Source organism: Chroicocephalus ridibundus, chromosome 10, assembly GCF_963924245.1.
Source record: "Chroicocephalus ridibundus chromosome 10, bChrRid1.1, whole genome shotgun sequence".
Lineage (NCBI taxonomy): Eukaryota > Metazoa > Chordata > Aves > Charadriiformes > Laridae > Chroicocephalus > Chroicocephalus ridibundus.
This window is the reverse complement of record NC_086293.1, coordinates 1,864,346-1,882,476: the sequence shown is the minus strand read 5'-3', so window position 1 is coordinate 1,882,476 and position 18,131 is coordinate 1,864,346. Positions and strand designations below refer to the sequence as shown.

General features: G+C 45.2%; 1 protein-coding gene across 3 annotated transcripts in view; it reads left to right on the top strand.

The window, feature by feature from the left end:
- Nucleotides 1-18,131, top strand: part of FBLN2 (fibulin 2) — a 113,033-nt gene that overhangs the window by 29,607 nt on the left and 65,295 nt on the right. The window lies entirely within an intron of this gene.

The following is an 18,131-nucleotide window of genomic DNA, read 5'->3' as shown; positions in this document are numbered from 1 at the left end:
TGTGCTTCTACTACAAAAATATTTACAGCACTTGTTGTAATATTTATCCTATGGCTGAAAGGCTGTCTAAGCTCGTTAGTACAAGAATGTGATAGATACACTGAAATAGCCCTGAGGACTAGTCGGGAGAAAAAGGACTGCCTCTTGCTTTGTGTTTTTTGGGGGCTGGAAGTTTATGATGTTTATGATCAACTGTGGCAAGTGTACGTAATTCCTCTCTGCCTCTGGATTCCTCTTGACATCTGCAATGAATGTTGATTATATGCTTTATGCAATGCTCATTACTGTAATGAATGCAAACTTCATCGCTATAAATTAGCACACGCACAGCTCATATTTCCAATTCATTTTTCATCAAATCAAGAGTAATATCTCCTTTTTCAAGATGTGGCACAAAATGTTCTCATGAGAGTCAGACATATAATACTTGCAGCCTGAGTAGAGAAATACTGATTACTCCCTAGATGGTGATATTTCTTCCTGGGTTATCTGGGTAACCCTTAAACATCTTGAGCTGCCTAGGCTATCAACTCAAGAAGTTCAAGGGAGAGAGGAGGAGAGCAGATTTGGAGCTGATACTCTAGTCCCAACACAAACAGCACCTCATGACTGTTTACCAACCAAAAGATGTAGGAGATCCATGAATGGAGATGGTAGCCTTTGTCTTCCACTTATGTTTTTATTGTGAATGTTGACCTCACAATTAGCGATAGGAGCTACAATCTGAGTCAGACCTTGACTTCTCGATTTCACCAAAACAATGCTCTAGCAACCAGTGTTACCTGAAGAATCTCACTGCATTGTAGGAGTAAGCCAGGTAGCAGTGTTTGAACGCAATGCTTTGAAACGAGAAGATGTCAGCTGAGCACACATACCATCCAGGGCCATGCCATTAGGAAGTGCAGGCTTTCAAAAGCAATGCAGATGGTTAACGTGCTCCAAGCCTTACCTCTGTGCCACCTTCTCTTCACAGATGCTTGTTGTATCTTACTTCCAGCTCCTTTCCTTACCTGAAAGATGAATCAAACAGGGGTGGCTGGCCGATTATCCTAGGGAAGCAATGAACTGATTCCAGCCTTCCAGTTTGTGTAACCTGAATAAGAGGATCTGTCCATAATATCTTCATCTGCTCTGTGCAAATGCAAGTGGCAAAAAGCATCTGCCTACATAGTGCACTGCGTTCATCTGTAGTCTGATTTTACGCTGCTTAGTGTTGCTGTGCAGCTTAAGCACAAAGCTCTTCCCTTATATTTGTTGGCAGCCTGCCACAAAATCTGACCTGAGCCGTGCACTGAGGCTGTGCAATACATGGGTCTGAGTTAGGACTAATATGCAATAACCTGTTTTCTGATGGAACTTAAAAACAATCTGTTTAAAATTAAATTGCCTTTTTATATATATATATTTTTTTTTTTTCCTCAAAAAGGAAAGATGTCTGAACCATCCTGAAATTTTCAATGAGAGGTTTTAAGAAAGCCCATTGGGGTGAAAGTGTTTAGCAGCAGAGGTAACTACTATGTTTTAGAGTCTCCTTGGGTGATTTCCAGTCTGTGATTCCTGAGAGCTGCGTGGCTGAGACAGGTCTGGTTGGGGTCTGGATTAGGTCAGGATGCCTGTTGGATAGGAGGAAAATGTCATGGATAGATGTCATGTCAGGCATGAATTGTCTAGCCTACAGAAGCAGGCTTGGAAATCACTGGGTGCCATTTTTGCCTTAGCTGAATTGTATACATATAAATAATTTCCTTTAAATAGTATAGAAGTAGAAATGGAAGTAAGTAGCTCTGGGGAGCACGGGACTCTCTGGCTGTAGACAATGCAGCTCTGAGGTTCTCTGGCCCATGGAGTTGCTGCACGTCCTGTGAGCGAGTGCCAGTGTCATTGTACCACGTGAATGTGAATCACCTTGCAGCCGCCGGCAAGCGTGGCCTGGCCAGGCAGCCCCAGTCCACTCCATCATTCCCATTAGGGATAGTTGGTGGAAGCAGATCTGTACAGGCCGTAAAGGAATTACAGAACCTTATCCAAAAATGAGACATCTCCCTTGACATGGCTAGCACCAGCACTCACGCCTAGGGACTGCTGGGTTTTCACTTGTGTTGTGTTGTTGTTTTAATCGATGTGGTTGTGACTCATGTGAGTAGATCCATATGTCTCAAGTAATAAAACACATACATCTTCTGTCTCTTTGGTGACTCCTGAGGCAGTGATAGAGGGTGAGCGAAGGTATTAGTCAGACTTGAAAGAAAAATTAATTTTGCCGTCAGCTATAGAATGAAAACATAAATTTTGTACGTGTATTTCTAACAAAATGGCAAAATCTACCAGAATTGCCATATAACTTCTTTTCTTGCCTCAAGAATCAGCAGCATGATATAAACTGCATCAATCCCTTAATTTTTGAAACCTGCGAGGCCATTTCGTTGTTGCCTGATGAGGCTGCCACTCTCGCAGCAGGGTGACGCCGCACTTCTGGACGCAGTCGGGCTTTTCTGAGCCTGAGGCTGTACATGGGCAGCCCCGAAACAGCGTTCAGGTCCCGTCCAGCTCTTTGGGGTGCCATGTGAGCCAGCCCTCGAGCAGGCACCAAGTCGCTCCTGTCCCAAAACAAGTAGGTGCTCCCACACCACTGCCTGCACCCTGCCCTGCCCGTGGGCTCCTAGAAGCACAGGTTTTGTCCGCCCGGCTCTCAGCAGGGTGCTGTGGGGTGCTGAGGTGGTTGCTTACAGCTTGGGGAGGGTGTTTTGGCTGCTGGGCACGCTGTGTGATTGCAGAGGGTCACAGTGCGCGGAGAAGGTGGATGCAGCCCGGGGGGCTGGAAGTGGCTGTGCCTTTCCGGCAGTGGCTGTCTCGGAGAGGGGGGCTGGGTTAGGGGATTGTTTGGGGGTTTTGCACTTAATTGAATTTTCCTGCTTTTCTCATCAGTCTGTGTACGTGGATGGATTTTCTTTATTTTGGGTTTTTCCTTCCTTGAAATCATCAATGCGGTTATTTACATTTCATCTTAATTGCTTTTTTTTTTCTGGAAATATAAAATTATCTAGGTTCCTGAGTCACTGAGAGATACGTTTTTGTGACTGTAGGGACATTCTAGATATTTTTTTTTTTTTTTTTAGTCTTTCGCCAGAGTTTAGAAAAGTATAGAAGGCTTCACAGAAACATTTGCTGCCACTAAAAATTCAGCCCAAGTTAGATGGCTATTGCATTTGTTCTTCCTATTAGCTACATCCTGGCACCAGGACTCAGCTGTGGTTGGATCCCTGATGCCTTTGGTTAAAAACTTGGCTTCATTACTTATATTTTATGTATCTCACTTTGGTTTTATATGTAGCTGAGTTTTCATCCCCCAAATCTCTTATGCCTCATATGTAATCTAATGGTGGGAACAACGTGGAGTACTTTGGCGCTCAGGAAAGGTTAGTTTTGTGTTTCAGTTCTCTTTCTCCTGTTGCGCTTTGTTTTTCATCTGTGTCTCAGGGTGACCCTGTGAGGCTGGGACATGCTGCTTCCCTTCTCGCCGTGGCGTGGGCTGAGCCTCGGGAGAGGAGGCTGCCCTGGGGTATGTGCTGAGCTGTGCCCGGCCCGGGGACGGAAAGAACTCAGCACCTAAAAAGCTGCTGTTAGACACAAGCACATACAACGAGATGTAATACTGTACTGTATTTCGCAGCAGCCCCCTAAGATGATCTGTTTAGCATCTTTGCTTGTGGCCTCCAGTGAATTGCCATTTGTTTTGGCAATTTTTTCCCCCCTCTCCTTTTCTGGCTGCTCTGAGCTTTTCTGAAGCAGCCATTTTGCTGATTATCCGGGTGCCGTGTGAGGCCAGGCCCACGCTGGTGGCTCTCCGGGGCAGCACGGCCCCCAGGGAGGACATGGGTGCTGCTGCAGTCACAGACATGGGCCCTGGTGCAAACCCACTGGTAAGATGGTGACTGTGGGGAGCTGGTTTCTCCGTTTGCAAGGTGGGAAGCGCGGCCCCAGCTCGGCAGGGCTGCGTGAGCCCAGGGGATGCTCTTCTGTCTCTGATGGGGGCGGCTGCTGCCGCTCAGGGGTCTCTGGCCCGCTCTGCTCTGGGCCAGCCCTGGCCATCCCTGCTGTGGAAACGTTTGTCTTCTGCTCCGTGTGCAAGTGCACTTGTCGTAGGTCCTGAATATAGACTAAAGAGCAACTTTCTTCAGCAAAATACAGACCTATCGAAGTTTCTGTGGCAAATGCTAATTACTCCATTCCTAAAGGAACTGTAAGTGTAAAGTAGAGGTAATTACTCAGCTGCAAAAGTGTAAATTAAGTACATTCACCAAGGGAAGGGATGAGATTGATGGAGACTATTCTCTTTATACAGTCTCTTTCCAAACATTGATCTTATCCTGTCACTTACTGCAAGAGCAACAAACAGAGAGAGTTTTAATTTCTTTATTTGCTATTTCCTCAACCTAAAAACACCCTGAACAGGGGAGGGTTGAATAAAACATCTTTAAAGATCTTCCTGTCAAGTTTTGTGATGATTTTCCCACTTTTTTCCTTTTCCCTGTGCTCTGGCAGTAGAGTTCTGCTTCTTGGATAAATGTAACTCAGGTAGCAAACAGCTTCGTTGTGAATGGTTTATGATTTGCGTTCCGGTTTTGGCAGGCTGAATAGCAATTTATGTCTAACTGGAACCATTGTGTTTCAGAATAGAGGTATTTTTCCCCAGTTGTGGATGAGTTTATCACAGTCATTTTTAGAGATAAGGATAATTGCTCTCCAGCTGAAGTAAATATTTGCCAGCCAAGATCAGTGGATGTGAGAATGGCATTTATTGCATATGAATCCTGATAGTCAGAAGGGACCGGGAGGCTCTCGTGTAACTTGTAAGGATGTAGTTAAGATCTCAGACATCCCATCTACCGCATGCTTGCTGATATTGAGGCTCATGAAGAAAGACAGCCTTGAATTTCCTAACTGAGAACAAACAGGAAACAAGAGATCCATAAAGCAGAGCTGCACTGAGGGTTTCCAAGGCTTTCCCTGTGCACGCTGACCCTTCATCCCTCCTCCTGCCACCCTAAAATGCACTGGAGGTGAGAGAATTCTGCGGACCGTGCTTCAGAAACGCAAACTCTATTTGCAGTTTTTGTCGTTTTTGGTATCAGGTGAAGTGTTCTTTCACATTGACTTGAATTACCTCAGGCTTAATCCTGTGCTGTCTACTTCGTGCCTGTTCTCTCTGCAAGAGGAAGAAATCCGCTTTGAGCCCTCAAACTAGGATAACTCGGGAATAAAAATAAACGTCAGGAGAGTGAAGTGTGCGGAGAAAAAGCCTCTGGGCCAGTAAGTGTGAATCAGCATGAATTCCAGCCCCAGGTAACAGCGTTCAGTTGTTTGGTAGTTATAGTTCGGAGTAAGATTACAGAGGAAGGTAGCATGAATGGGATACTTGAAGAAAGAGGAGGACTAAAATACTAAAAACCGAAGAAGAATTTTAAGGGGGAAACACAGAATAGATGTAGCTGTTTTGCCAAAAATGGCATTCGTACTTCACTATGTCGCTAGATGCAGTTCAGGAGGAAAAAGAAAAAATGCAAGTTTCTTTCCTAATTAAAAAATACCCTTTTTTTGTACGGTACGTGAGGGCTGGATCCGATGCACAGGCTCTTCCTAGACCCCATCCCTTGCTCAGCTCAGCGCTGTGACCCCGGTGCCCAGCTCTGCTGGCCCAGCTGGTGGTGAAGCTGGGCACAGCTTGTGCAGGGACCTCTCGTTTGGGCTGCTGGGCCACCGCCAGCCGGCCCTGCTGACAGTGGACCTGTCATTTCGAGTTTGTGCTTGAGCGGAGCATTGCAGGATGAAGCACGGTTGGGTCCGTCCCCTGCACGCAAGATTGGGAAGGAAACCTGCCCAAGGTGCAGTAGTCACCGCAGTTGTGTGTCCCTGTCCTTTTGTCTTCCTTCCAATATCTAAAAGGACAAGTAAGGGCTGAGGTGGGACAGCAAGATGAAGGGAACCACTTGTGCTGGCATGGGCCCTCTTGGCACTTTCTATTTTAACAAGACCAGGAATTTTGAGTGTGCGTGCGCTGAACACTGCTTGTGGCATGAATTTGTGAGCAAAGGGTGCAAGGGAAACCAAAGCCTGCCTCAAGAACACGGAGGAGTACATTCAGACTAATTGTTTGCAGACTCTGAAATAAACAGTAGCCAAAGGTCTCAAATCTCCAGGCACTGGACTGCCAGATGCGGCCTGGCTTTCTGTTTCCAAAGCCCATTCTTCCAGTGGATGCAACATTAGGCCCGCGTGAAGTGCTTTGAATAGTCCCCCTCGAGGAATGTGAGCACGGCTCAGGAGGGCTCATCTAACCTGCCGGCCCGGGCATGCAGGCAGCAGCTGGGTTTTGTGTATCCAGCCTTGCCCTACCCAGGAGCATACTTTTGGGGTCAGTGTTGATGTTTTGGTGTTTGTGTCTAGATGATGTCTCTGGACGCGTTGCTGCATGAGTGCTGCTTGCCTGTTTGTGTTTTGGGAACTGCTACGGGTCAGACCACTGCTCCTGGTTTTCCAGCTGGCTGGGCTTCAATGTGCCTCTCAAAGCTGCGGGCTCTGAATTTGGAGCATTATTCTTTCTTTGCAAGAATCTCCCTGGTGAGCCCAAGCCCTCCTTGCTGCAGACCTTCTTTCATTCGTCGTGTGCATCTCCTTGCTAAAATGGAGATGTTAACCAAAGGTCATGGGCTCCTGGCTAGCAGTACTTATTTGTCTGGCTTTTATGGTGATATTTTGGTCCTTAGCTCTTATAATAAGAGTATTTTAAGTGGTAGCCGTATACTGAACCAGGATCTCATGATCTTTAGTTAAATAGTTTAGAGGATCTTTTTTTGAAGATGTGTGAAGCGGTGCAAGCGCAAGCCTGATATGCAGAATGCCCAGCTTCAGCGCCATGCTTTACTAAAAACTGTCTGCAAAACCTGTCAGAGTCAGATGCATGTGGATTTTTAAGAGTCTAAACAACTTGCAGAAATGCTCAGGTCTCAAGGTCTTTTCTTTTTAAATCTCAGTACCTGCCAATCTAATAATTAGAGATGTTTGAGAACGTGGCGCTCTGTCTTCCTGAGTTGCCCATAAAACCAAGCCCCTCGCTTCAGTGTGATCCTACAGATAAGGCTGTGAATCACTGGCAGCCGTGGCAAGCAGGTACAGCGTGCAGTACGAGGTGGGACAAACATCTGTGTTCCTTCAGATCTTGCTGGTTTTGCCTTCGTGAAATACACTCTGAAGAGCAAGGTCTTTCTCCCAGCATCTGGTGCGATGATGTGGTGTAGTCAGATTTCCCAGCTGCTGATAGTGCATTTTAAACACTGGGTTCTTTTTGCTGCAGCACAAGGACTATTACTCATGCAGTTGGCTGGAGGAGGTTTTTATAAGGAAATCCATTGTGTTTAAGTGTTGGCACCAAGGGGAGGGGCAGAGAATGTCTGAAGAAAAAGGGAATCAGGCTGAAACATTCACACCTGGCTGGGGAGTGTGTGTCAGCGGTATCAGTGTCCCATCCTGCCCTGGAGGAGCTGGCACTGCTGGCGCTGGCACAAGCCCAAAAGGCAACGCCTGCATGGGACCGTTTTTCCACAGGGATGCTGAACACTAACTAAGGTTTTCAGAGATATTCTTAACTTCATGGGATTTAGTTACCGAGATAGTTAAAATCTTACTATTTTTGGAAACCCATCCCGTGTACCTATTTTGTAGAGGTAAACATCCTAATTTGTGAAAAGTTAGCTCCATCCATGGTTTGCAACAAGAACATTTGATCTCAGTTCTGAAATTAAAACATGCTGGTGCTGGAGACAAACTATGGGAATAAGATGGGAGTTTTCTTGTACAAATTAATTAACCACTTGAAAAGACAGGACTGTTAGGCTCACCAGCTTTCTCAAGGGGACTGCGTTTGCTGGTTATTTATAGTATGCATCTGAGAGTATTTTCTTGGTGTGCATGTTTGATACTTCTTCAGAAAACAGAATTTAAATGAGACTTCTTTGCAGTAGTGTTTGTAGTATTCTCATCGATCACTGAGGAATTACAAATGACCCTGAATATAGCTCCTTGTTAGAGAAAGGCAAATATAAGTAGTAATTTCTGATCCAAATTTTGTGAGACAATAACCTTTTGAACAGTTTCAAATATGTGGGCCAAATAAACGTAGCTTTCTAGCATATGCTTACTCACGAAAGGATTTGTAATTTCATTACCCCGGGCCTCACAGCAAGCAGTATCTCTTACCTCTTAGGGATTCTTAGGTAACAAGACAGCAGTAATTGGAATTTTATAAAGATACCTTTATGTGTGAGCAGGTTTTATGTTTTATTGACTGCTCTCAGTCTCCGTGCTGTGCCTGAGATGACCAATTCTCTTCCAAAGCCACCAAAAAGTCCTAAACCGCCATCCCAAAGCACTGGTGCTCAGACAAAGTCTGAGGGAGGGAGAGGGGGGAAAAAAGTAAAGTGTGCAATCTTTGGGGCCAGCTCCACTGAGCGTTTTTTCCCTTTCCTGCCGTTGCCTGGGGGGACAGGGAGCTGCAGTGAAACCCCGGAGCCACTTGTGTTTGTGCTGACACTACACCTGGAGTGGCTGCGACTCGACCAAGCGCGTTGCCGTGAACGCACTTGTGAGCAGTGACGTTACAGAGCCTCTGGGTCTGCAATTGTTCACTGCCCGGTGGAATTACTGGCTTTTACTCCGTCGCTGGGACGTGGTGATGGTGATGGAGTGCCGGACGAGGTGGTGGCAGTAAGGCGGGCGCTCTGGGGCGTTATGGGGAGGCAGCTGCTCCCTGCAGACAGCCGGGGGAGAGGCGGGTGTGTGGGCAGCACACTGAGGTTACACCTGCAGAGCTGCCTTGCCTGCTCCTCTACAGCCTCGTCGTGCTGCGTGCAGTTCTGGCTGCAACTTATTCAGCCCCTTCGTACCCGAAAAAAGAACCAATTTAGGAAAACACACAGAGCAAGAAATCCTTCTTCCTCGTTGCTATGAGTGCTGGGGTGCTTTTTGTGGCTTTTGTGAACTGTTGGGATGCTGATTCCATTCAAAAAGGGCTCAGAGTTGTTTGATTTACCAAGTACTAAAATAAATGTTTATGGCTCCAACAACTCTGGGTTTAAAACTTTTTAATAGTATAAACAGTTGCATGAAAAGGGAGGGTTTGCATCAGTAACTTTCAAAAGATGTTACAAAAGTTGATGCTCTTGTGAACTCTTGCTCCGAGTATAATACACATCTTAAAAATATTGAAAATCAACAAATGAAGCCTTGTGGCCTTACTGTTTACCATTCACAGGACACATTATTGCTTGCATCTCCAGTAACCCATACCACACGAGTAACAAGTTTTCATGCAGTGTTGTACGCATTTCCAGTTAGGTTATTTTGATTGGGCACATGTCTCAAGGATATGTAAGGTAAGTGCTTAGGATAAGCCTTATTTTGTATGAGGTCACTGTGTAGAAATTTTATTTCAAGAAGAAGAATTTGCATCTTGTCTCCTGCATTAGCTATCTGTGCTGCACCGTTCCCTTCCCTGCTTTCTTTGGCTGTTGCTAGACCTCATTATGGATTTTCCCCCTCCTCGTCTGCTGCATGTCTCCCCCTCCCCTCCCCATAGCCCTTGAGGAGCCAACTTTTGTGGCTTTACAATCAAGGAAATGATAGAATCATAGAATCTTCTGGTTGGAAAGGACCTTTCAGATCATCGAGTCCAACCAAAAAAAAAAACCAAAACACACACCCCTACAATCTCTGCCACTAGAGCATGCCCTGAAGTGCCACATCTAGAAATTTCTTAAACACCTCTAGGGATGGTGACTCAGCCCCCTCCCTGGGCAGGCTGTTCCAGTGCCTGACCACTCTGTCAGTAAAGTAATTCTTCCTAATATCTAATCTAAACCTCCCCTGCCGCAGCTTCAGACCATTTCCTCTGGTCCTGTCATTATTCCCCTGGGAGAAGAGGCCACCACCCACCTCTCTACACGCTCCTTTCAGGGAGTTGTAGAGGGTGATGTGTCCTTTCTCCTGAAGTCAGCACTCTGGGGCATGCTGATAGCTGCAGGTTGGAGATGGAGTGGCAGCCCTGACTGCTGCAGTGGCTGCAGCCCAGCATGAGGACTTTGCAGGCCAGCACGGGGTCCTTGTGGCCCAGCACAGGGACTTTTCAGTCTGGTGTCGGCCACCAGAACTCCCAGGAACTCTTCTGGGAGAGCTGTGGGAAGGAAATGAAGGAAGATGTGCCTCCAGTGGTGTTAGGGAAGTCAACAAGTTACCAAAACCCAAATAAACCGAAAAAGCAAGTAAGCGCTCAGTACAGGATTATCAGTGAGGACTATCGAAAAGGTACAGAAGAGTACCAGATGGGGAAAAAATGGCATTTGCCATGGATATCATACATAGTCCAAGAAATTTTAAGCCAATTTTAAACAATATGTTCCGGTCTTAATGTGTCACTGAGGTACTTTCGGCGTATCTTTTTGAGTAATAAGCTCAATAGCACCGTGTGAGGGCTACAGTCAGGCACGGAGCTGTGATAGCACTCACCTCCTTATATTCGTTGTGAGCAACAGCATCAGCTGTGGTTGGAGCAGGGGAGCTGGAGTTTGACTGGAGCTGGCTCATATGCAGGGAACAGAATTGAGAAGAAAATGAACGAGCTCTTGCAACAAGAACATCTGGCTATACTTCAGTTTCCTTTTCTTCTCACCTCTCACTATTTATGTTAGTTTCTGTCTGAGTTTTGAAAGACATTGTATGTGCTACTTACTGGAATCATTTTCTGAGCGCAAGTTAAATTGATTAATATTACAGAGTTATACATCTTGTATGAAGCAAAGCATCAAAAATGCCTCTTGCATTTGTGTTCTGATTGAGGCATTCTGCAGGGACTTAGGAAACAATTGTATTTTGCTGTCGGTTGTTTGTAACATAGAATTTATTATTCTTAATACCAAACCTACAGTGCGCCAATAGCACATGGCACACGCAAAAGAAATTCCAGAAACGCAAACCTTGCTTCAGCGGGGAAGAGAATTTCCTGAAAAGCAAACACTGAAACGAAAAGCATGTCATCTTCTCTCGCTAGCTTAGCAGTGAAAGCGGACAGCCTTGTGTGCCTGGTACAGGCGTTGTGTCTTGGGAGGATGGGTTTTGTAGAAGACTCAGGTTCAAACTTGTCTAGTTTGTCGTTAAAAAAATAAAGTTCATTAATGAAAACATATCTTTTTAAAGAAAATTCATCTTGCTGTATATAATGGTCATTTCTTATGACTCTTTCCATAAGGTTAAAGAGCTCTTTTGCATTGAGCAAGTAGAATGGGAAACTTTCAGCTATATTAAGGAGTCTTTTTTGTTGTTTTTAAATAATGATTCTGAGAAATCACTAGGAGGAGAACTTTTAGATAAGAGTATTAGGTCAATCCATTATCTGCTTGGTGGCATGGAAAGCCTTACACCCACCCAACAGCTCTGCCAAATGCTGTCAGTGTTTGGCTATCAAGCTTTCAGTTGATGGCTATTTCTCTCTACTGCTCAAGTAGACCCAATTGTAATTCTTCAGCTACCTCTATAAAACGTCTTGTTTATAGCCTGTAAGCAGCTGAAGATTAGCATAGTTCTCCCTCTTATCCAAGAATTCTTCCCCTGCAATGTGCATTAATTTTCCTCCTGTTGGAATTGCCTTGCGTGAAACTACTAGTAGTGTTCATTTCCAGATTCGAAACTACAGTATTCTAGCCAAATGATTGTGTAAGAGATTTACTCTGAGGAACTGTTTTAATTGAAGATAACATACACTTAAGTAATGTCTCGTGTATTAATGATAAAAGTTGTACTTTTACTGGTGCTGGATCAAAGTTGATAAGCATTAGCTTAACTCATGGCATTGAAATCAAAAGAAAAGTATAGTGAACGTCGGCGGTGACTTGGTTTTACATTAGAAGGTTACATAAATGTTCAGTTTCAATCCGCTTGGATTGGCTGCGGTCACAAGCAATTTGTGTTTTTCCTTGTATCTTTTAAGTGAGGTGGAAGATAAATATGGAAACTTTCCAAAATCTTGTGCACTGGTCTCAGAAGTTCGGGTTGTTGCATTAAACTAACGAATGTGTTTTACATATGTTCTTGAAATATGGACTTTTGCCTTGCTTGGCCTATTTTCCCGGTAGTGTCTGCACTCTTTCTCCTTTGTACTTGGCCCCGGAGACAAGAGGAGCAGGTTTATACTGTGGCATGACTGAGAATCCATTGTGGGACAGGCAGGGACTCTTGCTGCCTTGGCATTAGGTGAAAACTTAACTGGTTTAGATGAAAAAAGGTTTATACTTCTGGATTTCTTATTCTTGATGAATTTAACCAACCAGTTAAAATGAATAGGAGCTTTTGGAGTCAACCAGTTATGTTTGCTTTTCAGTGGGAATAATTTGATATGCTGAAAAATTCTGGCATGTGGCAGAAAGGCCGGCTTAGGTTTACTATTTCTCTTCACACTCCTGTACTAAGGCTAAATGAGTTTAACACTTTGGGACTTAAACTAAGCATCCTTTAACCTTCAGTCCTGGGTCCCCGTCCTCACTTTGCTGAGTGCTGACCTTGCAGGATGGCAGCACGGTCTGGCAGAGCAAGAAGCTCATGTGAAAGGTAACGTCCGTGACTTCAAAGGCGGAACGCTTCATCAGCACTGCTGTTTGTCTGGACTCCTTTAAACTATGGGATCTGACCTTTATTAGGTAATATTAAAGTCCCATTTTGGTATGGTGAACAGCTTTACACAGTCTTGAAATCTGACCCTGATATTTCAGAGAGATTGCTCGCTGTTATTCGGCTCTTAAATGGAGTAGTAATATATCTTGAAAAAGGACTTTGAAGGTCAGATCCTGTCCTGTCAGTGCCACATTAACCCCATTAGTTCCAGTAAGGTATACGCTCATTTTAGCTGTATTGCTTCCTCCTATATTACTATAAAACAGTAAAGGACAACTGTTAAGCATTAGAAATTCTAAAAATTAAATGCTATCTTTAAGAAAGAATTCCTTACATCTCACATGAACATACAACAGTTGGTCTCACTTCACAAGGCTTCCTTTGCAGTCACAAAAAACTTTGTTTGTCTGTTATATTTTTTGGACAGATGCAAATTCCTCTCCTAGAGCTTACAGTTAATGTATAGTAAACAAATACCTCATAAAACGTACTATCATTATACAAATACATTGTTATAGCCATTTGTCTTTTTGTTTGTGAACTCTACAAATTGAATGTCTGGGTAGTGGATGTTTGTGGAGATGCAGTCGATAGCGCTGACGGAGCCCACGGCACGGCGCGGTGCTGAGGGTCAGGAAGGAGCCCCTCTTCCCATGACCGGCAGGAAAGGGCTTGATGCCTACTGATCCGGTGTCGCGAACCACGTTCCTTTGGAAAGAAAGAGCGTCGTGTCGATAGATGAATATACTTGCCTCATCCGTGCTGGTTTAACAGAACTGAGGTTGACGCTTCTCCCTTTCAAATCTGACACAGAAAAGTCCAGACTTCCCCAGGGAGTTAATCGTGCACCTGACCACAAGCATCTGGATTATGGTCAGTTTTGTAGGTGAATATAGCTCTGTCTTTCAGGTATTAGAGACCAATTAATGATTTTGCTGCTCTATAAACTCCGAGTAATTGCAGTCTCTTATAAATATGTTAGTATGAGAATCGCTCTTGTGTACTGCCTTCATACTAGGTCAGAATACCGCAGTTCTTGGAGCAAGTCTTGGCTTACTTTGGTGCAATTGTAACACAGGTAGGTCCTGGTACTAGTGAAGAAATCTTCACAGCACTTTAATATTTTATATTCTTTAATGGCAAGAAACAAAAATATAAATGTTGCAAGATTAAAGAATAAATCCATTTCCTGGAAGGACAGAGGACTACACTGCTGAAATGGTGATTGATTCTATTCTGGAAGATGAACTAGAGAGGTTTTCTAAAGCTGACTTGTTTGTTTTGGCTGGCTGTTTGCTGCCACCTTGCTGAGATTTTTCTTTTGCTGCTTGAATCTGCTCCAGACTTCAGAACCTGAAAACTGCCAACGCTGATGACAAATAAGAAGGAGGAAGTGTTGGTGCAGTGGAAGAAGAATGCAAGTCAGCAACGAGTCTTAAGAGGACTGATATTTCTGGTGTCGTAGCCCGTGGCACGCTCAGTAACGAGGGTATGTGTTGCCCTATAGAATCACAGAATCATAGGGTTGGACGGGACCTCTGGAGATCATCTAGTCCAACCCCCTGCCAGAGCAGGGTCACCCAGAGCAGGTGGCACAGGAACGCGTCCAGGGGGGTTTGGAATGTCTCCAGAGACGGAGACTCCACCACCTTTCTGGGCAGCCTGTGCCAGGGCTCTGCCACCCTCAAAGTAAAGAAGTTCCTCCTTTAGGTGGAACTTCCCATGCTCAAGTTTGTGCCCATTGCCTCTTGTCCTGTTGCTGGGCACCACTGAAAAGAGCCTGGCCCCATCCTCCTGACACCCACCCTTTCAGTATTTATCAGTGTTGATAAGGTCCCCCCTCAGTTGTCTTTTTTCCAGACTGAAGAGACCCAAATCCCTCAGCCTTTCTTCATCAGAGAGGTGTTCCAGTCCCCTCAGCATCTTGGTAGCCCTTTGCTGTCCCCTCTCCAGCAGTTCCCTGTCCCTCTTGACCCGGGGAGCCCAGAACTGGACACAGCGCTCCAGACGCGGCCTCCCCAGGGCAGAGCAGAGGGGGAGGATGACCTCCCTCCACCTGCTGGCCACACTCTTCTCGATGCACCCCAGGATGCCATTGGCCTTCTTGGCCACAAGGGCCCATTGCTGGCTCGTGGTCACCCTGTTGTCCCCCAGGACTCCCACGTCTCTTTCCACCGAGCTGCTCTCCAGCAGGTCACCCCGAACCTGTCCTGGTGCAGGGGGTTATTCCTCTCCAGGTGCAGCACCCTACACTTGCCCTGGTTGAATTTCATAAGGTTCCTCTCTGCCCAACTCTCCAGCCTGTCCAGATCTCTCTATCTGTGCATTCTCCCAAGACGGAGAAGCAGATTATCTGCTTTCATAACCTGTCTCCTCTCTGCCGCTCTGGTAGCGCTAGTGGACCAGGACAGGTTTGTTCAGCAGTGCCTCTCATGGGACTGAAAAGGCAAATTTCAGGCTTTATCTATGCCCTGTCTTCATCTAATGAGGAGATGATACATGTGGGCTCCTGTGGACCAGTTTCAGGGTTTGTCTGTGCGTGCAACAGTGGAGAGTAAGGAGATGGCTGTACCTGCATGCATAGATGTGCAGGCTGAGCTGTAGTATAGAATAGTATATATAGTATACTATATTATAGTATAGTATAGAATTTAAAGTTGGTGTTCATTACAGAAGTTACGCACAGACAGCATACAGGAGGAACCCGGTCTAAATCCAGCCAATGCTAGTTACAGATTGTGTGTGACTGTTGGGTATCAAATGGCCTTAAAACAGTTGCAGAGTAACTTCCAGCTGTGCTGGGGAGCTGTGTGATAAGACTGGAAAAGGCCTTTATCTTGTTTGCCCTCTTCTTTTCTTCTTCCCTGGTAGTAAGACTTGGTTGCTCACTTTCAAACTGCTGAGCAACTTTCCGCTAGTTGAGTATACTCAAAAAAACCACCTCAGTTTGACACTAAAATACTTCCTAAGACGTTCCCTGGATCAGTCCGTCGAGCAGGGGAGAGTTCAGCTCTGCAGTAAGTGCTGGCCACTGCTGCAATTTATGTAATTGAAAACAGAAGTTTTGTAAGCAGGAGTTTCTAAGTGGCAAAATTACTCCCCAGGTTTGGATGGTGCTGTAGGAATGCTTGCTAGCTCAGTGGAGAGACTCAACATACAGACGGGTGGAAACTTTATTCACGTCCCTTAAAAGCCACGGGTTTGGTAGACGGAGGTCAAGCCATGCTGGAAGGTAGCCTTAGGGAACGAGGGAGCTTTTGCTGGGTAACTGAGCTGAGCCCCAAGGCTCAGAAAATCTGCAAAGTAATGCAAAGCAGGTCCTGGTTTGCAGAACCAACGCAACACAGCAAATGCATTTCTGACTGCTGCTTGTTAACAAGAATATGTACCCAGGCTTCACCTGGTTTCTCATTTAACCGCAACATGTCTCGCAGCTCGGACTCGCCGGGCTTTTTCTTCCATAACTGCCAGTTATGCAAATTGATTAATTTGACAAATTTCTGGCGTTTGTAGCAAGTCGTGTTCAGAACAAGGAAGGGTGAATATCTAGTATGTGGTAAAGTTGCTCGTTAAGTGTTGTGCCACGCATGCTTGTAAAGGAGACTAAGAAACACTTCCCAGCATGGAAACGTATGCTTTGGACATCACCTACAAAATGAAGGAAGGAATGCCAAATCCTACAACATGTTTCAAATAATCTGATATTTGAGGTTATTTGTAAGGTTCCATCTCCTGGAGTCATGTAGCTGCCCAAAATCATCGCTTTTCATTTAAAAGATTAAAAAAAAAATAAATAGGAGAGCCGCACAGCCTTCCTTAAAAAGAAAAACGAAATCTCAAGTGTTTAGAAACAAACAAACAAAACTCACCCCACCTTGTAAATATATAGAAAATTAAAAGAATTCAAATGTATACATGTTTGAATGGTTGGTTGGTTGGTTGGGTTTTTTTAATAGATAAAAGCTCTTTGGGAACAAACACTTATCCCAGTGTATGGTATAAGAGATAAACAAGCACTATAACTTCTTTCATAGATTTTGAGAAAGATGCGCTCAGCCCCTGTGGCTCCTTCCCCAGCCATCAGGCGCTGTGGGCAGGGTGGTGGCAGGACCATGGTGGGGTAACCGTGAGCCTGGGGGCAGCCGTCTTTCCGAGCGCCTCTCCTCCTGTGCACCTGGAGCACCTTCCTAGGAAGGTCACTACAGCAAGGAGGAACCAAAGAGGAGCCAGCCAAATTTGGAGTATGCGAGCCAAATTAAGACATTTCTCCTGCTCAGACCCACAGAAATCACTAAAGAGGGAAGATGGAGCGTGCTGAAATTTTCAGGAAGGGAGGGGAGATGAGCAGACAGGTATGTCCTACTTTGTCGCACGCTCTGAGCTGTTAGAGGAGTGGGTGGTGGGGTGGGTTTGGTATTTTTTCTATTTTACTTTCAACCTGGAGGTGGCTAAATAGGAATGGTTTAAAATAGTATCGTAGTTGCCATAGATACTTGTCTAAATTGAAAATAGAGGTCTGGACCAAGCTTTTAGTCTGTCCGCCAAAGCAAAACTTGGACCTGAGTGATGAAACCTGAGTGGGTTTGAGAAGTCATGCCGGAGCTTGCGTTGCCACGGTCAGTGATTCAGGCGCGCTGCAGAGGATGCGGGTGTGTTTGACGTCACCAAGCAGCTCCAGCAAGGGTTCACATGGGCCTGGGGACTCTGGGAAGGGAAAAATCCTTCATGGTTCAAACGTTTTCCTCCTTTTTTTTTTTGCCCCAGGAGGTCTGTAGAGCTCTGAAAAATGCCCCGGAATGCTGCTTTCCTAGGACTGGATTTGATTTTTATTTTTTAAATGTTACTGTGCAACAAAGCAGCAGCAAATTTGAAGTAGTTCAGCTGGATAAAAGCATCCTATGAAGGTAAATTCAGTTTACTTGTCCCAGGAATGTGTGGCAAATGTGTGTCTAATTACAGATAAGGCAACTAAGCCTTTCATCTTCTTTCAGTGAAAAAGAATCTGCAAATAAAGTGGAAAATGTTTTGGTGAAATGTCTGAAGGTCTTTTCAAGGATTTGGTCATCACAAGTGGGTCCCACTTAGGGGAATGGGAAATGTTTCGCCCTATCCTGCTGCTTTGTGGGTGGCACTGGATGTATCCAGACAATTGCAGCCAGCACTGGAAATCCCTCACTCCGAGGGAAACATCTATGGCTCTGCCTTGGGAGATTTCTCATTTCATCTCGCCTTCTTGAGACGGGGAGTGCAAATCAGTGCTGATCCGGTGAAGATGATGAAGATACACAGAACACTTCAGTTGAGTTCTGGCCTGAAAAGTGCATGCTTAACATTGTGTCGTATTTCCTCTCCAATTTCTTGCTCAGTAGGCGGTAGAGAATTAGTGCTTAATTACTTGCAGGCTGGGGACAACAACC